Here is a 23296-nt window from a genome sequence, read left to right as displayed (position 1 = left end):
CTTTGAGCATAGACAAGTCATCTTACTTATGTGAACCTGTGTTTTTTTCATTTGTAAATCGATAATCATAAAGCACACTGCTCAGAATGGCTTGATATAGAGATTTAAATGAGATGAGGTATATAATGCACTAAGTGTTGTGTCTGACCCGCAAGAGACCTTCAGTAAACATTACCTGTTTTGCTCCTTGGACTACTTGTGATTCCTGGTCATGCTCTGCCTGGATGTTTGTGGGAAGAAAGGAGAGTTTGTCTTTAGGCTCACCTAGCTGCAAACTCACTCACCTTTTGATGGATCAAAATAACTTTTTGGTTCTATCCTTTCTCATCTTTTCATTTTCTGAATCTGATACGTCCTTCCTTCTTGCTTGGAACATTCTAGTAGCCATCTAACTTTTCTCCTCCTTGAGTTGTCCCTTTGCAAATTATTGTGCAGATGACTGCATAATTACTTTCACTCCCCTCCTCTGATCCTCAGAGCTCCTCACTGCCTGTCTGCCAGACTCCTGTAATGTACCTTCATCCTCATCTTTGTTCTTCCATCACTGTTCTCCAAACACATTCTATTGCATCTGAGGGCCTTTCTACTTCTCAGCCTTGCTAGGGGCTGTTTCTTCCACCTGTAACTTCTCATTTTTTTTCTTAATCTACCCAGTTCATCTCCAAGATGTATCACAACCAACAACAGGTGTGAAGTCCTTCACAAAGGCTTCACCCTCTATCATCTCCCTAAATTTATGTGCAAGGCTCCCTTTTTCTGAAATCTTAAAACTATAACTTGTTTCCCTCAAGAAGGTGAAAATCAACAAAATAAAAATGCAGCCTATGGAAAGGGAGGAGATATTTGCAAATCTGGTAAAGAGTTCATGTCCAAAATATGCACAGCTCAATAGCAAAAAAGAAAAAGAAGAAAAAAGGGGGGAAAAAAGAAAACCTAAGTAATCCAATTTAAAAAAATGCGTAGAACTGAATACACATTTTCCCAAAGAAGACATACAGATGGCCAACAGATATATAAAAAGGTCCTCAACATTGCTAATTATCAGGGAAATACAAATCAAAATCACACTCAGATAGTACCTCACACTTGTTAGAATAGCTATTATCAAAAAGACAGGAAGATAACAAGTGCTGAATAGGATGCTCTTGGTGGGAATGTAGCTTGGTACAGCCACTATGGAGGTGAAATAGTGTGGCGGTTCCTCAGAAAATTAAAAATATAACTGCCATGTGATCCAGCATTTCCACTTCTGGGTATACATCCAAAAGAAATTAAATTAGGATCTCAAGGAGCTATCTACACCCCTGTGTTCACTGCAGCATTATTCATGACAGCCAGGGCATGGGAACAACCCAGCTGTCTGTTGATGGATGAGTGAACAAAGAAGATGTGATGCGTGTGTGTGTGTATGTTTATTTATATATAATGGAATATTATTTACCCATGAGAAAGAAGGAAATACTGACATTTGCAACAATATGGATGAGTTATGAGAGCACTATGCAAAGTGAAATAAGTCAGAGAGAAAAACAAATACTGTATGTTCTCACAGAAGAAGAGAATAGAATGGTAATTGCCAGAGACTGGGGAGTGGGTAATGGATGTTGGCAAAGGGTACAGACTTCCAGTTTTTAAATGATTAAGTTCTGAGGATCTAATGTACAGCATGGTGACTGTAGTTAACAGTACTATATTGTAGGCTTGAAAGTTGCTAAAAGAGTATATCTTAAAATTCTTAACCCCAAACACAAGAAAAATGAGGTGATGGATGTGTTAACTAACCTTATTGTGGCAGTCATTTTGCAATATATACATATATCAGATCATCACATTGTGTACCTTAAACTTACACGTTACATGTCAATTATATCTTAATAAAATCAGAAAGAAAAACTTTTTTTAGGTGAGGCAACCCTTGGTTGGCTTCACTGATTGCAAGGACCTTGTCAGCTCACAATCTCTTATTTTTTTTATTTTTTTACGCCTACAACACCTGGTCTTCCTAGGTGGTCTCCCATCTAAGTACTGACCAGGCCTGACCCTGCTTAGCTTCCGAGATCAGATGGGATCGGGCTTGTTCAGGTTAGCATGGCTGTAGACTAGAAAAAACATTTTAAGGAAATATTATGTATCATGCATTATAGCCCCTTTCACCAGTAGCTTCTCTGAGAGAGACTCTGACTAGCTGAGGACTAGTGAAGTTTATCAAACTACTGTTGAATAAAATTGAAGGAGGAAGTGTTGAACCAGTGGTAGCAGGAGAAGTTAGGGGCCTCATATCTAGAGTGTGTATGTGAGAGCGGGGCATGAGTCTGCCTCATACCCTCTGCCATATGGTAGCCCCTCTGACTGTGGGGACACCAAAGTTGCCAGCCCCAGCGTGGGCAGCCCTGGGCTGTGGGCCACTCTGTAGCTCTGGAGGCTGTTGTTTAACATTTGCTATTTCTATCCTAAATCTCCACGAACGCCTACACTTCTGGCCAAGGAAGCAGATGTCTTCACTGCTTAACATAGCTTTGCATATGTGATGGTAAAGTGATTCAAATATAACATTTTGGAAAGTTAAATATTTGAGCACCATTTTCCATTAGAGCTTTCATGTGCTCTGCTTTTGAATGTGCTCTAGTTTTTGACGTTAATGCCCATGATAAAAAAATATGTTTCATATATTTTTATAATCATCTCTCCAGTTATTATTTGATTAAAATTCCATAAAAGGCTATTAAATGAGTATATAAGTAGAAGTAATATTTTTTAAATTCAACAAGCATTTGTTACGTACCTTCTATTTTCTAGACACAGAGTGAATTCATAGTCTGGTAGGAGATAGATTGAGTGAACAAATAATTGCACTATAGTGTAATTGGTATTAGGAGTTTGGGGCAGTGTTTTGGGGCTTAAACCTTGTTTTTATCTTCTTCCTCTCCTTGGTATTCTCAATCAATAATAACAATAAGCATAACTACTATTAACTGAGTATGTACTGTGCCGTGGGCACTTAGATTCTAAGTGCTTTATGTGTATCAACTCATTTGTCCTCTAAATAAACCTGTAAATTAGGTATTATTATTATTATTATCATCATCTCCATTTTAAAAATAAAAGGAGGTCCAAATTTAAATAATTCATACCAGGGGCATGAAGACTTGTTCAGTAAGAGCCAATGAAGGCCTTGCTTCACTGACCTAAGTTAGGAGCAGATGGCTGGATTGACGACGATGTGTGTGAGGCATGGTTTGGAGATGATAGAATGGGTGGGACATAGTAGGTAGGATCCAGATGATGTTGCCATGGATGGAGAGGGAGAAGAAAGACTTAAGAATGAGAGAGGCTCCTGGCTTGAGGGTCAGTGATAGTGGGAGCAGAGGGATGCTCACATGCACCATTCTTTTGCGGTATGGAGGGTGTTGGGGAAAAAGCAGCTACGAGTCATTTTGAAGGAAGCTGTGCCATTGAGGGAGCAAGCGAGGAAGACTTAATGTGAGGGCTTTAAGTTCTCTGGAGGGGTGGAGCCAAGGCCTTTTTTTCTTTTCGGATGACTGCATCCCCAATGCAAACTACAGTGCCTGGCACCCCACAAACCTTCAATATTCATTCTCCTCTGTTGCAGTCTGATTGGAACAGTTTCTTGCAGTGCCATGTGTTTGGGGCCTCACCAATCCCCTCCTCAGAATCTCTTCCTAGGAATACCTATTATATGTACTGTCTGTTTAATACATTAGTTTGTCTCAGGAAATGAGAAAGTTTCCCGTGAAGACTTGAAAGTAATAGCACTGCTGACAATTGAAATATAAATGAGATCATTATTGATTTTCTGCTATCTACTATTTGGTGGACTCTTCATTCACAGACTCTTCATTAACATTTCTGATTCTCAGAAATCATGTATGTATAAGACATATTGTGTTTATCACATTAAAGATAAACATCATAACATTGACAGTTATTTTGCTTCCAGCCGCCAAGCCTGCAGCCTCCTGCCTTTATTCCTAGCCTGCTCCTCCGCCTCCATCAATTCTGCGAGCCCCCAATATGCTTCCAGTAAAGCTTTAAAAATAAAATTAAGAATAGAAATGAATGTACTTTGTAAACCATCAAATGCTATATGAATATTAAAGGACTTTTAATAGTTTTTGCCTGCCATTTAGTCACATCTGCCACAGGGTGTGTTCCGAGCAGTCACTGGGCTCAGGGCTGTAATTAGGATTCACTCACTTGTTCTTCAGGAATGTTGTCACACTCTGATTAGTACGGTCCCCCCCCAAATTGAATTTTAGTTGGTGGTAACTTCCAACTAATCTCCTTTTCAGAAAAAAAAAAGAATAAAAATAATGGCAAAAGAGCTCCCAAATCCTCAATACATATGGTAATTATTTTTAGTGTATCTTTTTAATGTTAGTATTAGCACATAAATATATACTACTGTCCTACATGGTTAAACATTACTGTGCAGTTATTGGTGCATGAATATCACTAAAATTAAATCCCATGATGTTCAATATTTTCCATAGTTGATCTTACACTGTCCTGTCCTGTGATTAATTACTTTGCTTGAGGCCAAACAAGCACTGCTGAGTTCTGTGGCTATTGGCTGTTTATGCTGAAATAGCAGCATTGCTAATTCTTGCATAAATATGCAAGAATAGCTACAAGCTATTGCTACTTCACAAATCAAGATCATTGCACACTGCTATGTTCTTTCCTTTCCCCAGCATTTGTGTTTCATATTGTCAGTCATAGAGGCCTCAGAGTATCATTCTTATAGTTCATTTGAGTTATGCATTATATGGCAAACTGATCATTATTTTCCATCAAATGAATATTTGCTTTAACATTCAATTTTATAAAATCTGTTCATAGAAATAATTAAACAGTAGAGAGATGTCTGTTAGGAATAAAGAGTATGGCTAGTGAAAGATTTTTTTGGCTTTGAAGACCCTGGGGTGAGGGTGCTAAGAAAGTTTAAGAAGACTAAAGGACAGATTAAGAAGAATATGGGAAAGTGATTCAAATGTATGATGTTTTTGAAATGTGTGTTTCCTTTTTTTGTTTGAGTTTTGATAGCAAAACCATCACGGAAATAATTTGTTTGATGGTTGTAGTTATCTATTTTCACTGTATTTGATTAAGTTTTGAAACAGAATTTGTGACAATAGCAAAAGTTAAAAATCTAATATTAGGACCATTTTATCCGTGCTATATTTTTTCTAATGATAAATTTATTTTACTCTATGCAGCTATAAAATAATTTATATTTTTTATTTTAAATATTTTTTATTTTAAATATTTTTAAACATATCTATTTTAATTTTCTTAGAATTTATTTAGTTTTAATATTTAATTTTATTTGATATTTTTAATACAGTAGCTATTGCTACTTCACAAATCAAGGCGCTTTTTTATTCTTAATGTGGTAAGAACAGATTAACTTCATGGCCGATAGTAATGCCAAATGGTACACATGGTTCACAACTTTTTAATTTTGTCGACATTTACTGAACATTCAGTATATGCAAAAAAGTTTGTGCTGAATGTTGCAAAGCATACAAGAAATATCCCCACTGCAGCTTTTGCACAAGAGGTGAAGGTTGAGACCTCTGAAATATATGAGATTACATGCCGGGAAGGAAAAACAACAACAACAAAAAATGTCTGTGGTTAGAACTTAGAGGATGCCTCCACTCAGGTGACAGAAAAAGAATGAGAAGCTGGCTGAAGGGACAAAAAAGGAAGCATCAAATATATATAAAGGTAACCAGCATGTTCATTCTAATTAAAGCCAGAAAAGAAAAGGGTTTCAAGAGATAGACATATTCTGTAGAAGATTAAGGAAGATGCAAAAAAGTTCACTGTTCTTTAACAATTTGGTTTCAGGAGAGTATAGGAAAGGAAGCCCAAATCTAAGGAATGATACTTAAAAATATTGATCAGTGCCAGTCTAAGAAATGCTTGTTAACTGTCCACACAGATGAGCTACCAAAAGTAAATCAGCCATATCATGAAACACTGTTAGTCCAACTGGCATTCTTTTACAGAAAGCCTTTCTAAAGGAAGGAATTAGTTCATTTGTGTTCTGGCAGGGATTTCTTACCTTGTCTTGGGTGGGTAAGAAGCAGTTTGAAGACAGCCTACTTTGAGGGACACTGATACAGATGATAACAATGTAGATACAGACACCATTCCATTTTTATTTTTATTTTTTAACTAGCTTTATTGAGATGTAATTGTCATATAACATTGTGGAAGTTTAAGGTATACAATTTGATTATTTGATACTCGTGTATATATAGTAATAATAATATCTATGAAAAAAACCAGTATCCACCCTTTAGGTAGATGTTTTTATTCCTGGTTAAAACACCAGGCTCATGATAGTAACTGACTTGCATAGCTCTAAATATTTTGGTGTAGGCTACCTGGGGGAAGAAATTGGATTTTTTTTTCAGTCTCATAGGATCTAGCCTAGTGCCTTGAGTATAATTACCATAATTAATGTTTTTACTAACTGAATTAGTGAATAAATAAGCAGTTTTGAAGGATGGAGAAAACATTGGCCTGGAGTTATCTGGGAGGCTTCTTGGAAGAGGAGGACCTTACCTACACAATATAATTTCCAAGATGGCTTTCCACACTGGGGAAGCATTACAGTAGCCCTGGAGGTGGAGGGCAAGCAGAAGAGATCAGGACAGTTCATTCTGTTTTGTGGCAACCATTATGCCAGTGAGTTATTTATTTGGTCTCATTTAATTCTTAGACCAAACAGATGTAATAGTTATTCCCACTTACATGTAAGAAACTTACACTGAAAGAGGTTGGCCAAGTGTCCTGAAGTGCTGTGGTTAACAAGTTGTGGAGCAGCAGTGCACAGCCAAGGCTGGGAATTCTGAAACCCATGTTTTATCATGTTGTTTTTCACCATGGCACCTGGGTCCCTGCCCCCTTCATGCCATTGGCAGACAAGAGATGTGTCTTGTCATTTCCCCTGAAAGCTAAAGGGGCTAAAGGAACTGCCTGAACCCCTTAAGGCTGGTGTGTACTTGATTTCTTGACATGCTTCTGTAGTATCCTCAGTTGCCTATAGTAATTTCACTTTTAAAAGTTTCACATAAAGAACTTAATTTAAAAAATAAATTAAACGGCTTAAGAGCAAGAAAGAGAATGTATTTTGTACTCTAATAAAGCATCCACATTTTTATAAGAGAATTAGTTATAGAGGCAATACAGTTTTAGACTGAGACCAATCTGTTTCTTAACAGCTTTATTTAAATATTGTCTGGCTGCGTATGTCCTTGTCAGGTGGCTTAGTATCCCTAAGTTTTATTTTCTCCAATTATAAAAGTAGGTGAATTGTCACTTACTTCATGGGGTTGATATGGAAATTAAATAAGATAATAAAATAAAATAATAAGATAAGACAATAAATGTGCAAACTAAGGTTCTGGATACTAAATTGATGGTTTACTAGTATTGAGAATGGTTTTTATTTTCCAAGCAGAGGAAAGTAGAATTTTGGTTTTTAAACCAAAATTTTGTTAGAAAGCAACATTATTTTAAAACTACTCAGCAAAGATAATTTTTGCCAATTTAGTCTGTATTTTAGATTTTATTGTTTCTTTTATTTTGAAATGATTTTTACCAAGGCTGTACTTTTGAGACCTAAATCTTTAATCTTTGAACATGATCCAAGCTCTCCAGGCACTCAAAATTCTCTTTACTGTTACTTCTTTAAAGTTAACTGGCCATGTCATTGCTTCCACCTTAATTTACAATCCAGCATTATTGTAAAAGTAATTTCAAATGTTTAGAAAGTTGTTTATGGAATTTAAAAGAATGTGAGGGAGTTATTCTTTTGTTTTATAATTAATGAAAGGGGAATTTGTATGTGTCTTGTTGTATGTGTTACCTTATTGTTTTGAACTGATTTTGTTTTCCACTTAAATCCCTATTTGATGGAAGCGGAATGAGATCTTGATGGACAGTAGAAAGGAAGGCTGCCTATATTTCATGCTCACACCTATCCAAAGCATCATACCATCATATGATTTCATATTTAAGAGCGGTTTTAAAAGTGCATAAGGGACTTCTGGACCTTGGTCTTAGTGTCTTAAGAATGTATACAGAGGTTAGAGTTTTGAGGTAATTTGCATTCTTTCATGAGTTTTGATACCAGCTATGGGGACTGAAGAGTGTAGTCAGTCAGGGGGCCTCCCACAGAGGCTGCTGTGTCTCCAGCTCACAGAAGTGAGAACTTCTTTTTGATTCCGTACAGACGAAGACAAAATAAACAAATTGAGATGGCCTAAACAAGCTACTGATTTTTTCCCCTAGACTTTTGGGAAAGAAAAGGATTGGGCACTGGTTTAAAAAAAAAAAGAAATTGAGCGTAGGGGAAAATATTTATAGGACGCCCTATGTCGTGCTCCTAGCGCATGAAGATCATCAATAAATGAAAGATAATGGAAGCAATGATATCAGCAGCAGAACAGGTAGAGAGGTAAGGGCAGTGATTGCAGAAGCAGTGGTGGTAGGTTCTGGGAGGGCTGGTGGACAGGGCTGATTGGTGTTAGAAGAGTCAGGTCTTGTACATACGCCTGTTCTTCCCTCATCCTTCTCATCCTCGCCAAATACTCAGCCCTGAGTAAATATTGGTAGAGCAAATATTTTTTGAAATGTATGAACATTATTCAAATCATCACAAATATTTTAAAAATATTCTATACAGTGCTTCCTTCCCCTAAATTATTTCTGATGATATATCATCCTGTTATCTTCGATATAGAAGAATTTATCCGTCATCTTTCCTCAATTTTGGTGTGCATGAGTGAAGAAAGAACTGCAAAAGTCTTTTCCTAAACAAAAAATTTCTGTTAATGTCCTGGTGTGTATTATATTTTGCTTCTAATGTTGAAAAAAAGATCCAAGTGACCTCAAACGTTGCCACTTAGAGAAGGAAATAGCAATTATTTTTAGATTTGATAGAAGTAATTTAGGAGAATGAGATACATTTCTATAGTGCTTATGAGGCTTTTTTCTTTCTTTTTCTTCTAAGCAGCAAAACAGACATTAGTTTCACTAAGCCTTTTAGATAACAAGTTAGAAGTTTTGAATGGCAGGGTTCCTATTCTTCACTGGAGATTTTCCAACAAGGCAACACAAATATTTATGAATGTGTGGAGGTATTTTCTGGACCTTTACTCTTATACCTGATATATTCTAAGTCTGCTTATAACAGGATTCTATTTCTAGCCAGTAACCAAGAAATTCCCAGTGGAGCGTTGTTGTATCAGGGGGCGGGGGTGGAAGGAGGGATGCATTTGGACACTGCGTTTATCATGTATGCCATGATTTCATTGCTAGGTGTTCATCTCTTGTCTAGCCAAGTTCATATTAAATTCAATTAGGTCAGTATTTGAGGACTTACAATACAATTTTTGTTTTGTAGAAAGGTAGACATAGTCTTCTTTGAAAACTGCAAAAGTTGGTTGCTGAAAATAATGTGAACCATACCTTCATATTGTAGGCAAAAGTCAGTTTCAAGAAGCTTTGTGTAAATAACCTAGGAGAAAAAATGAACTATGTCTTAATACTTGGAATGAGAGAAGCTAATAGTGATGACAATTATTATTTTATTTTATTTTATCTATTAACAAATTTGTTCTTTCTCTTTATTTATTCATTCATTTTTTTCTTTCTTCTTTCCTTCCTCCCTTCCTTCCTTCCTTTCTTCTTTTCTCTCTCTCTCTCTTTCTTTCTTTCTTTCTTTCTTTCTTTCTTTCTTTTCTTTCTCTTTCCTTTCTTTCTTTCTTTCTTCTTTCTTTCTTTCTTTCTTTTCTTTCTCTTTCTTTTCTTCCTTTCCTTCCTTCCTTCCTTCCTTCTTTCTTCATACATTTTTCCCCCTTCTTCTTCTCCTCTGGTAACCACTAGTCCATTGGTGATGACAATTAATAATCACAAAATATATGTGTGGTGGGAACAAATCTCAAGGCTATAAGAAAAAAAAATCTGTGCCTTTTTACATAATGAATTTTTTAAAAGTCACTTTAAAAGGGCAAAGAAAACTCTTAATTAGAAAAATGTTGACTTCCTTTGCCATAAACTTTAAAAACTATAAATTCTTCTAAAACCTCAACCCACTTAAGTATGAAAGATATATATATTTTAGAGTAGTCTTTCATCTTGAATTAAAATTAAGCATCAGGATCATTGCAGACTAATCCTCTAGTTATATAAATTTTAAAATAAATTATTTGAAACTTTTTAGTGGAAAAGAATATTAATAGTACAAGGACTGACCATGAAATGAATAGATCCCTTACTAAGGAAATGATGGTTGTTATTCAAGCTGCACAGTATGAACATGAAAGGTGAGATAAATTGCCATTCATTTAACATTTTCTATATTTGTTTATTAGCCTCAATACTCTGTGTATTCACATTTCTTATCTTCATTTAATATTCCAGTAACTTTTAGATGTAGCTGTTACAACTTTACGTTTGAGGAAATTGAGCTTACTCAACATGGAATAATTTAAGATCACACAACTGCTGACACCAGAGTCCAAACTCCAGCCTGAGTCCACGTGCCTTCAATCCCTCTAAATTTTCCATAAAACAAAGTTGTGTGGACCTCAGAGAACTTTCTATTTGAGGTTGCCATTAGCTATGAGCATTGTGGTAGGCAGAATAATGGCCCTGAAGATGTCTACATCCTAATCCCTGGAGCCTGTGAATGTTCCCTTACATGACAAAGGGGCTCTGCAGGTATGATGAAGTTAAGGACCTGGGGGTGAGAGATTATCCTAGATTATACAGCTGGGCCCAATGTAATCACAAGGATCCCTAAAAGATGGAAGAGGGAGTGAGAAGTCAGAGAAGATGTGACAATGGAAGCAGAGATTGGAGTGATGTGATTGCTAGCTTTGAAGGAATGGGCCAGGAGCCCAGGGATGCTGCAGCCTCTAGATGCTGGAAAAGACAAAGAAAGAGATTCTTCCCAGAGCCTTCAGAAGGACCACAGCCCTGCTGACATCTTGGTGTTAGCCCAGTGAAACCCTTTTCAAACTTCTGACCTCCAAAACTGTAAGATAATAGATGTGTGTTGATGTAGGCCACTAAGTTTGTGGTAATTTATCATGCAATAATAGGAAACTAATATAAGCACCTTAATGATAGCAAGGTGAAGTGAACTTTCTCAGGATGTGTGTTATTGTGTGTGTGTGTGTGTGTGTGTGTGTGTGTGTGTATTGTGTGTGTGTTGTGTGAATTTTCAGTTGTGGTTTTGCTTACTGTCATTTCTGTAGCCCTGACTTCGTAGGTGCCACTTGATCATGTTGGCATGTTGGTAAATGAAACCGGATTGTAGGTCTCAGATATGAGAGGCAATTAAACAATCTATAGGGACCATCATACAAGAAGTAATCGGGTTCCTTTATCTCAAAGCAAAATATCAGAAGAATCAGGTAGATTTGACATATTGGTATAGAAAACAATTATTGTTATGGTTATTATTATTTTTCCCTGTTGCTTCCTCAGCACCATAATTCAAAAGGAGTCCCTTTTTAATGTGTCAGCTTTGCCTTGTAAATTACAAGAGATCACTGTGCCTTCAAATGGTACATGGCCAGTGAGTTTTGTAACCTAAAACAGTGGAAATCCCAGTGTAATTTTGTGGGAAAAGGATACTTATCTCCATATCCTTTAAAATGAAATATGGTAAGTGCTTTTAAAGTAAACTTAACATTTTCTTGTGGGGAATAACCTTCCTGGTACTTTATGAGAAAAAGAACCGTGAAGTTATGTTTTATAGCAAAAGATACCTATTTTAATAGTGTATTGCAGCAGTTTACTATCAAGAAAACACACTGAACTAGTGTTAGGTGATCTTTTTGGGGTTTGCTAGAATCTATTCTCTATTGTTAACTTGCCACATTATCTTAGTAAAATTACTTCAGTTTTCTTGCCTTAATTTCTTTGTTTATAAAATGGGGATAATATAGTACCTGCTCTGTTATCTCATTTAAAAAATATACTAACAGAATATAAATGGCAGTGATTATAAAAGAATAAAAATATCTACAGCAATGCTGGTTAGTATTTTCATTATGAATAAGAAGTTTCCTGACACACACGCATGTGCGCTCATACATGCACACGTCAGATCTAACAGGGAAAGATCCAGTAAGGCCTTTTGGTTCTGTGGAAGGATAAAGTAGCATTTAGTAAACAGTGTAAGTGTTTATTAAGAAGTTATTCAATTTTTTTATATAAGTTCCACAACTACCTTCAATCAGAATGTATATTAATTTTTCAGTATTACTGGAACTGAAATGTTTATCATCAACTGAGACAAAGGAAGGAAACAGAAAACTGTGGGAATTAAGCCAATTTTGCAACTTGCTGTGACTTATCGAATTAGATTATTTCTCCTTTTGTCACAGACAGTTTTTGTCAAAATGGATAAAGAGTTATTTTATAAATTTGTTGACATAAAGTTTAAAAATGTGAAAAATTAATGTAAGTGCAGTGGTCTCTCACGTGGGTGTCTGTGTACCCTTGAGTGTACAGATGAGCCCTGGGGATGTGGGAGAAAATTTACTATCTCTAAATTTTTCTGTCAATTTTATTTCTGCTTTGGGGTTTATGATATACATAAAAGATTGGTATATAATATGTGTATACAATTTATAAATATATAAATATTAGGGCTACTGCTCCAAATGTATAAACGATGTTTGTACAATCAAAAATTTGGATTGGACTACAATAGCACAGATTGTAATATTGAACGTTCTAGCTTTTTTGTGTACTAATAAAGATTGTAGTGAGACATGAATTTGGGTTGAAGCTTTTTTAACATTCCCAGAAACCAAAACCAAAGCTAAAGGAAATGATTGACCATGACAATTAAGTTGAAAAGTTATTCAACTCCAGAGGAAAGAAACCTCCATTCTGTAGATGACTAACTCACTTCTACATGTAAGCATCATCAGGGCAGAGATTTTTGTCTCTTATTCACTATGAAATCTGCAGCATTTCTAACAGAGCATAGCATATAGTAGGCACTAATAGTTATTGAGTCAAGATATGAATTTGCCAGTGTTCATGTTCAAGAAGCAACATGCCATTTTGCTTATAGTTGCAGCAGAGCCATGGAAGCACATTCTAAAAGAGCCCGAGGTAGAGATGTTTTTATATGAATTTACTCATTTTTCTCTGCTTGGATAACTGTAGGTGCTGAGTGCATCTCTCATTGTACTCTCTTCGAATTTCTACATGTTTTTTTTTTTTTTTCCTGATTTGCTATCTGGCTATTTGTGGATTTTTTTATGTATTTGTCTATTTATTCTGTACCATTCCTTCTTTTTTCATTTTTCTTTTATCTTTTTTAACTGATCTTCCTCTTAAAAGTCTCTCTCTAAACAATAAACATATACTTTGGCTTTATATTGATTAGATTTTGAAGTACATGTTGATAATTTATAAAGTGGACAAATGGAACATATTTTTATTTTTCTCAGTCAAAACCTCAAATATTAAAATAATTTTAATAATATGGGCTTTTGGATATTACTTTTGAGTAGGAAAAATGTCTTTTTACCTTTATTCTTTCAACTATCTTAATGTATAAGAAACAGTCTTCACACTTAATTCCCATAAAAATACTTAGATTCATTTTTTCATCTTCATACTTTTAATATAGTTAAATATTGCTCTTCAGGGTGACTGGACAATAGTTAAAATTTTAGTTAAGAAAAATGTATCCTTTTTAGATCATTGTGTTTAGATTATTGTACACATATAATACAATAAGAGTAAAACTAACATAATAAAGCATGAAGTTTGATGAGGTAAAGTGTAGATATATGATTCATCATATATAATGCTAATACTATTCCGATGAAATGTAGTCTTTTTCAAGATTTAGAAATCATTTTATGTTTTCCCTGCCTTAGGATGTCCAATATATATTTCAGTTTTCATTTATGTTGCCATGGAAAAAAGGAGTAAACAGGCTTTCTAGTTTTGGGGTTCTAAATAAATAGGACTTGGCTTTCATTATAGTGAAATCATATGTTGTTGTAAGCAGTCTATCAAGGATTTCAAATGAAAATTAAAGGGCAATGCAAACATAGCAAAGTCAACTTGGAAGACTGAAGATGTAATTGTCAAGAAGTAAGTAAAATTATAAGTCCTGTGTTTTAGAAGATAAAACAACAGAGAAGTGGGTGGAGAATGATTATATACTTGATTGCTGATATATTAGCGTATAGAATTATAAAGCAAGAAGAAAGTTAATTAGAAAATTTCATCTAGAATTATAAATGACTTCATGGGAACTACTAAGGTTTGAAGGAAAAGACTTTATGGACCCATTTGACAAATTCTGAGTGCCTACTACTGTGAGCCAGGTAGTCTGCATATTGTCATTAAATCCATGCAGCAGTTCTCTTGCAGGTGCCTTCATTTTGTGCTCATGAAAACTGAGGCTTAGGGAGGTAAAGTAACCTGGACTATGTCATATAAGGAATAAGGAACTCTTATTTATTAAACTCCAAAGTCTAAGTTCTCAACCTGGTGCTCACCTGCCTCCTGCTGTGCTGAATGGCTCAGTATCAGAGTAAAGGTGGGAACGGCATCTAGTTCTTAAAGTGGACATGACTAGAATTGGGGGAGAAAATTAACATTTCATTTTACAGATCCAAAGAAGAGAATCCTGAGTGTGTCCTAATAGATTATGCCATGCAGTATGTTTGGCACTTAGGGGATTAACAAGCAGAGGCAAGCTGGTTGTCTCTAAAAGATTTTACTTGAACTCAGAGACAGGTGGCAAAGCTAATTCCAACTGGATGTTTCTGAATTTCCAGGGTTCTCATCCAAGGTTTAGGCCAGCAGAGGGAATGACCTATCATTGGGAGAGTAGCTGGTCTGCTTACCTATGGGTTGCATTCCATCCTGGAGAGGGGCTGATGGAACAAATAATGCCAGACACAAAAGAGAACACTGGATCTCATGCAAGGATTAGCTGGACAGGAGCAGGGAGTATAGAGAAATGAATTGTGCTATGCAAAGGGGCCAGCATTTTCTATTCTTGAAGTAGTGATAGACCAAATAGTTCGGGAAGGCATAGAAAGAAGAGTGTGGCAGAGATGGCCAGCTAATCCCCAAAGATGTATGCTCTCCTTCTGCAGTTGTCACTTAGCAGTAACTGCTCAGCCAGGGACATCATTTCTCAATACTCTTTGAATTTAGGTAGGGCCATATGACTAGTTTTTGCTAAGAGAGTATGAATAGAAAGTATGAGTTACTTATAGGATGAAGTGGTTATGAACAGATGTGCCTGTTCCATAGTCTCTTTTCCCATCTATAAGCCAAGTGGAAAGGATCCAGAGAAGAGCAGAACTCCAGGGTGAAAGGAGCCTGGGCCCTAAATGACCATGTGGATGGTGGCCAATTAGGAATGCACAGTGAGCTGCGTTATGAGTGAGTGAAAAGGTGAAAATTTGGTTTTATCTATTATAAAACTACCTGAGATTATAATGTCACATTACTTTAATTAATGCAGAATCATCAACAGACTCAACACTGGATGAAACTGTGAGTGTGGAAAATGGTTATTGATATAATCAGTATAATTAATCATTATAATTTTTCATTGATATGTATGACCAAGGGAAAAAAGGAAAAAAAAAAACACATGAAAAATAACACTATAAGATGGCAGAAATTAGACCAAATATTTTGGTAATTACAATATATCTGAAATGTTCAAAGTCATCCATTGAAAGGCACAATATATCTGAAATGTTCAAAGTCATCCATTGAATTCAGATTGATTAAAAATATAAATCTAAGTATATTTTATTTATAAGAAACATACCACAGATAATATATTAGTTAGATACTAACAAAGAATGTGTAATGATATTAATATGTCACAAACTAGAATTCAGAATGAACAGAATTAGAAGGGACAGAAGTGACGTTCTGTAGTAATCTGTCAAGAAGGTAATAGTTATGAACCTATATCCATTTTAAAAAGCTTCAGAATATTTTAGGAAAACAATAGGATCATAGGGAGAAATTTACAAATTTTCAGTCATAGTGGGAGATTTTTAATACTCTTTTTTCTGAAACTGGCAGATCCTATAGATTAAAAAAATAATAATGTAGAGGATCTGGATAGCACACATTCTCAATTCACTATAGTTAAGCAGGTCATTCTGACCACATAGTAAGTACACCATAAGGAACTCATTAGAACCAAAAATCGATAACAAAGTTAATCTTATCTCCCATACACTTAAAAAATTTTAAAAAGCACTCTTAATAATTCATGAGTTAAAGAGAAAATCAATGTCAGAATTTCACAATATTTAAAATGATACTAAAGCATTGTTCTTAAGATGGATTTGAAGAAAGACAATTATAGCCTGGGTTCCCTGAGACGAAGACTCTTGAGACAGAGTTTAGTGTGAAGAGCCCTTGGAATCAAAAGCATGGAGGGAGGTGAAGAAAGCAGAATTTAAGAGAAGCTGGTCTTCGATGCAAGCCTGACAACAGTCTCAGCTGATTCCGTGAGGTACTCTGAAGCTAAAATACACTTCGGTGTTCTGCCAAGGTGGTTGGGACATTATATTCTTGTACCAGTTGGTCATTGGGTGTGGGCACCCAGGGAAGGGGCATGACCTTGGACAAAGCACTCTTAGTAGCTGAGGCAATCCCTGAAGAGGCTGGCTAGTGAAGTCTGTCTTCCCACAGTTCTCCCAGCAGCTGGGACCACAAAAAATTCTTCATGAAAGAGGTGCATCACAGTGTCCTCACCAAGCCTTGGTACATTTATTTCAAAAGAGAAGAGACTCAGAATAATGACCTATGCTTTCAACTCTAAAAGTTGGAATTATATAATAAACCATAATAAAATATCTGGGAAAAAAAGATAAAAGCATGTCTTTATAAAGTAGCAAAAACAGTTTTTTTAATGTCAAATATTTAAAGCTATCTTTTAAAATATGAATTATTTAGACAAACTTTGGCCAAATGTATTCGAGAATTGTAAAAAAGTGAGAGAAGCAATCAATACATAAAAATGATAATTTGAGGGGTATAAAAATGAAAAAGGTGACATTTAAAGATGAAGAAAGGAGAAATGATTATCAGAGATACCATATAAACTTAATATAAATAAACTATGAAACTTTGTGAGTAAATTTCTAGGAAAATATAAATGACCAAAATTGGAGCAAAGAAAAGAGAAAAATACAAGAAACTGGGTTAAAGAATAGTCAAAGTAGCCATATATCTCTTCATAAAAGCAATAGGCCCATATTTTTTATTTGCTAGTACTACCAACTCTTTACTTAGCTTTTTCCCATATTATATAAACCTGTTCTAAAGTCTAGAAGAAAATGGAAAGCCACACACCTCATTTTATAAAGCTAACATAATTCTATTATCGAAACACAAAGGCAGCAAAAGAAATGAAGACCATATCTCACTTAAGAGCATAGGTACAAAAATTGTGAATAAAATATAGCCAAACCAAATAATTTCCAGTTCTCAGTTCTCTTTTTTTCCACTCATCAGCATATTGATACTTCCTGTTCCTTGAAATACTTTCTTCACTTGGCATTTGGTTTCCCAGGTTTTCTTCTCACTCGCTGGCTGCTACTTCTCAATAATCATTGCTGATTTTGCTTCATCTCCTCATCTTTTGAAAATATGAGTAGCCTGGACCTAGTCCTTGCATTTCACTGTCTACACCAGCTTTCATTATCCTGTCATACTGTCTAATGACTTTACACACACACACACACACACACACACACACACACACTATATAAAATGATGTGTTAGAGTTCTCCATAGAAACAGAACCAATAGGATTTTATTAAAGAGATTTATTATAAAGAAATGACTCACGCAATTATGGAGGCTAACAAGTCCCAAGTTCTACACAGTTTAGAAGCTGGAGACTCAGGAGAGCCAGTGGTGTAGTTTAAGTCTGAAAACCAAAGGCTCAAGACTCAGGAATAGCCAATGTTTTCCTTTGTGTTCAAAGGCAAGAAAAAGCCAGTGTCCCAGTTTGAACATACTCAGGCAGAGACTGTCTTTAATTGAGCCTTTTGTTCTATTTAGACCTTCAACTGATTGTATGAGGCCCACTCACATTAGGGAGGTCAGTCTCCTTTTTCAGTCTGTTGATTCAAATGTTAATCTCATGCAGAGACACCTTCACAGATACACACAGAATAATGTTTGACCGGATATCTGAGTACCTCGTGACAAATAAAATTAATCATCACAGATGATAACTCCTAAATTTATTCTTCCGACAGGACCCTCCCCCATAATCTATAACTCATATATCCAAAGGCCTGCTCGTCATCTCTACTTGGATGTTTAAGAGCCATCATAATTCCAATGTGTGCAGTTCAAACTTCAGTTTCCCCATAGAAGCCTTCTCGTTGCACGATGTTCTCCATTTCAGTTAACAGCAGCTCTATAATTAATGAGGGCCCCAAACTGCTAAGTAATTCTTGACATGAAAACTGCTAGCAAGTCCCATAGCTCTACTTTTGAAGTATATTCACACTCCAACCACTTCTACTACTGCCACCCTGGTGCAAGCCACTGTCATCTTTTGCCTGGAGTTTTGCAGTATCTTCCTTCCTACTTTATCTTCCTACGTCAATCCTCAATCCCTTGGAATCTATTTCAGTACTGCAGCTCCAGCGATCTTATTGAAAGCAAAACTCAGATTATGTCACTCTTGCTTGGCACCTTCTGATGAATTCTACTTTCACTCAGAATAAAAAGCCAGTGTCTTAGTCTACGTGATCCTACCTCATCAGGCCCTCCCTCCGTTCACTCCAATCACACTGACTTCGTTGCTTGTTTCTCAGACATGCTTGCTGGCTGTCACCTCAGGGCCTTTGCACAGATGTTTTCTCTAACTGCATTTCCCATCTCCCTGATAGCTCCCTGACTTACTCCCTTGCCCTCTTCAGATCTTTGCTCCAATCTTACTTTCTCAGAAAGTAAGACTTTAATTTTTTTGACAATAACCTAATTTTTAAAAAAGACGTTCATGTATTACTTATATAACTAAAAAATAGTAAAGACAATAAGCCACCATTTAGTTTTTTTTAAAACCATTTAGTTTTTTTATTGGCCCAGTCAGCAAAAGCTCATTCCCCTCTGGGATTTTGGATTATATATATTCAGCAGTGACAGAGATGTCTGAGCCCATAGATATAGTTGTAAATACAAAACTGTCAGTGACACCTCTTTCAACTTTCACAAGTAAAAGTGATTTTCATTAAAACAAAATATTTTTGTCTTTATCCATACAGATCTCTCTGTATAATAGATGGTGTGGGGGTAGGGATCAAAAAGATGGCTCAGAGACACTGGGTCACTAACTCTGTTTTCGTCCCACACGAGAATTTGGTATTGCTGAGGCTGAAGTCAAGTTAAAAAATAGGAGAGTGATGACTGTACCAACTCCCCAACATAGAACTTCTTAGATTCTTAGTGGTTGTGTACTGTTAGGAGATTTAAGTGCTGAGTCCAAAGACTTGTGACTCAGCAGACATTTTGCTCTTCTCTGGGATCCAGCGGGCCTGGTCTTACATGAACCAATCACCTAAAGCCATTAGGGAATTAAGAGCTAGGGAAAACTGGACATCATGCTATTCACAAGTTCCAGAGTCTTTGGCTAATTAGTTGCGGACATAACGTGGTTGTGGTTGATTTCTTCCCCTCCACTTGTAACTCTGAAAATACCATAATCTGGTTTAGAAGAGGGACCTAACATGCAACAATAGACTTTTCTTAAGGCAATGGTGACTTTAAAAAAAAAAGCCTGCAGAGTTCTAAGGAGCTGTAGAAATTGACAAAAATCACCCACAATTGCAAATGTGCTCAATTGCTCACCTAAGCCATAATCAACTGTTGTCTGAATAGATGTTGGCATTCTGCAACTTGTATCTGATGATTAGTCATTTAGTTAATATCTACCAAGAAGCCTCATGAAAGAGCTTTTAAATTTAGCCAGAAAAAAATAGCACCATTAATGATGGCCTTGACATTCAGCAAAGCCAAATTAAGCAGTCAAACTGACATCTTATAGACAGTCTGTTATAGAGCCTCACACCCGGTGGATGTTCGATAAGCATTAATTGCCTGGCTGACAATGAACAGTTAGGTACACGTTTGCCTTTTATAGAAGCTGCACTGGTGGAATAAATAGGAGAAGGCTGATTTGAGATGTTCTATGGGATAAGACCTCGTGAGCAACAAAAGGTGTGTGGGTTTGGGTTTGTTTGTTTGTTTTTTTTAAATAAACTGCCTTCATAATTGCCTTTTAACTGAACACAGTCATTAGAAAAAATAGAATTCTCTTTGTCAATTCAAGGCGAAGTACCAGTTCATAGTGGTAATGGTCAAATGTTATTTCCTTTTTAAATGGAAATCTGAGAGCCTGTAAAGAATCATTGTCACATTCCCTTTTAAAATTATTTGCATCAGTGCCAGGGAAATCATTAACATTTCAAATCAGATGACTAGTATTTTCATTATTGTGCTGTGAGTGTACTGTGTTTATTGTAGTGAATGGAGAATGGTGAACTCTGGTATGCATTTTATTCTTTCATTTAAACCTATTCACTTCTACTGAATGTAAATACTATGAAGCTAGAAAAATATTTATAATAATAATAGCTAACTTTTTAATCATTTACTCTATGTAGTCATCGTGCTAAGCTCTTTATATGTTTTTGTTTCTGCCATATCTTATTTATGCTTTTAAAATTACAACTTTACACTCTTTTATTTAGATCACAATTTTACTCATGTTTATTTAATCCCAGTGATAGTCAACTTTAGCTTCATCTGAAAGAACAGGAACACATGTTCGAAGGATAATAAAGCTGATGAAAATTTCAAACCTTTAGAAATTGCATATTGAGCAAGGACAGATGTTTTATGGAAGAGGGGAAGACAGCTGATCGCATGTCTGATACACTGGTGTAAAGAATTATTGGGGTCTATAGATATGCCTTGATTCTGCTTCTCATTTGTATGAAAAAGTGATTCAGAATGAGTTGACCACACTGTGGGATGGCTCAGCTGATTGTTAAATCAATTGCTTTTAATTAGCCCATCTGATGTTGATTGGATTCTGGGCTTACACGCCTGGATTCCTGAAAGATTGACTTCCCACTATTCGTCTCATTTAGACACTTTTGGTGCTAAAGTGATGAGAGATTTTCATATCAAATGATTCATATCACTTTTAAAATTGTATACATATATATATACATTTTCATGGGTTTAACAGAAGTTCTTTATCTAGTTACTTTTGAAAAATATTTGAACTGTTGTGGATTATTATTAAACTCTTTTCTCCCCATTTTGTAAGATGTAGAGACTTTGCATGTAGCCTACATGGACAAAACATCAAATATGTTTGCAAAAAGAGTGAACTTGAACATATGGGATGACCTGAACATTTCATATTAAACTGGTCTGTTCTGCCTTGTATCAGGAAGGTTCCAGTGAAGTGGTTGCTTAGTAACTAATGGAGTCAGAAGAAGCAGTGTGTTAGCTAGGGCTCTTGCCCTCATCTGTGTATATGCCTAATAATGAGAGAGTGGCTCCAGTGTATATTGCCTGACTTTCAGCTGTCAAACAAAAGTGATGAATAAAATGAAAGATGAGAAGGAAATTCCACAGCTGGATTGGGATCTTATATTTATAGTCTTACACACCTTATTTTATATTAGTATGTTGAAGAAAAACATTAAGACAGGACATTGAAAATAAAGAAGAATTATTGAAATTTGAGTTAAAATTTTAAGTGATTGTTAACTTACGTTGGGTTTTTAAAGAGTGGAATAATAAGTGATAATTGAGGTGATTCCACACTATAATCTTTACCATTCTTCCAAAAAGTTCTGTGTAGAAAAGGAATAAGAAATTTTACGTGAGGATCTCATGAATTCTGAGACAGACATAGCATGTTTTAGTGCTTGTATAGATATATACTTTATGGTTCAGGGCTGGCACATCTGTCATTACACCCATGACAGACATAATAACTAGATCCTGACTACTCAGCCTGGTTTTAGTTGTGATCCTTAAAACACACCCAGTGCGCACCTTTGATGAGCCACATAAGAGCCGCTCTGTGTTTTATTCACAGAATTCTCTCTGAATGCCAATCATTTTAATCGATACAGAATCCCTCACTCAGCCTCTGCAGTTCCTCCATCTCTTCTTTTTCTCTTGAGGCTTTCAACCTTTTCTGATTTTATTGTCTTCTAAAATTTTCCTTTCTTTATAGCTACTCCTCCTGATTCATGCAGACTCTATCACATCTGCTCAGTCGCTCTTTTATGCAGACCCCAAAGTCTGTCTTAGGACAGCTGTCAAAATGCAAGAAATCCAGGTTTGGTCTCAATGTATCCTTAAGATGTTAAAAGGCAGGATTGTGCCATTGACTGCCCTATGAGGACAGACCAAAAGGTCTCTTCTTGGGAAAGTTTCATTCAATATTGGCTTATCAAATATATTCAATAGGAAGAGTGTTTAAAGATAAAAGAATAGATTTCTTTACGTATACCCAAGGGATATAACCATAAGCTAGAAAGTAACAAGCACTTGAGGAGTGAGCAGAAGCCAAGAGATCTGAGAGGGTGGTCCAAGGATAAAGCCAGATGCATGGGTGCTATTTTTCAGAGTACATAACAATTGACAAGGATAAATACTATATATGGATAACCTGACTTCATGATGGGCAACAGATTTTGGCCTTCACACTTACTGTTGTGAGCAAGGAAAGCAGCTACCGAAGTAACACCCTTGAACACATTTGTGTCTTTCCACAATGCCACATTTATTGAGGGGAACCTTCTCGGATAAATCAATCAGGTATCCACACAAGTTAAACACAACACACGAAGTGGGGAAGTACAGAGTCTTACGTGACAGAGTGAAGGGATGAAAGTCCTTAGCGTCTCCGAGGCGAGCTCTGTTGACCAGCATTGAGGATAGTTTTGCATTGGTCCCAAGCCAATGGCTATGATGGGCAGAAGGTCAGTTTTCTTAGTGCACCCATCTGTAATGCTATTGGTTTAGGCTTGAGCGTCGTCTGTCTGAGGGATCAGCTCCTATGGACCTTATGCTTATTGGCCCCTGCAGATGGGTGCTTATTCAGGACAGTCATGGCTGACGTTTCTGTGGTTTTAGGCATTCCCATTATTAACCAGTTGACATTACTGTCATGGCTCCCATG

General features: G+C 36.1%; 1 protein-coding gene and 1 pseudogene across 10 annotated transcripts in view; one reads left to right on the top strand and one right to left on the bottom strand.

Moving 5' to 3' along the window:
* The window catches only part of KLHL32 (kelch like family member 32), a 184215-nt gene that overhangs the window by 41856 nt on the left and 119063 nt on the right, over positions 1-23296 (top strand). The gene's annotated exons all lie outside the window — the stretch shown is intronic.
* On the bottom strand, positions 1982-2100 carry LOC120595130 (uncharacterized; annotated as a pseudogene).

The sequence above is a fragment of the Pteropus medius genome, unplaced genomic scaffold (assembly GCF_902729225.1).
Source record: "Pteropus medius unplaced genomic scaffold, Ma_sr-lr_union100, whole genome shotgun sequence".
Classification (NCBI taxonomy): domain Eukaryota; kingdom Metazoa; phylum Chordata; class Mammalia; order Chiroptera; family Pteropodidae; genus Pteropus; species Pteropus medius.
The sequence above is the reverse complement of the archived record's forward strand: the minus strand, read 5'-3'. Positions and strand labels throughout refer to the sequence as shown.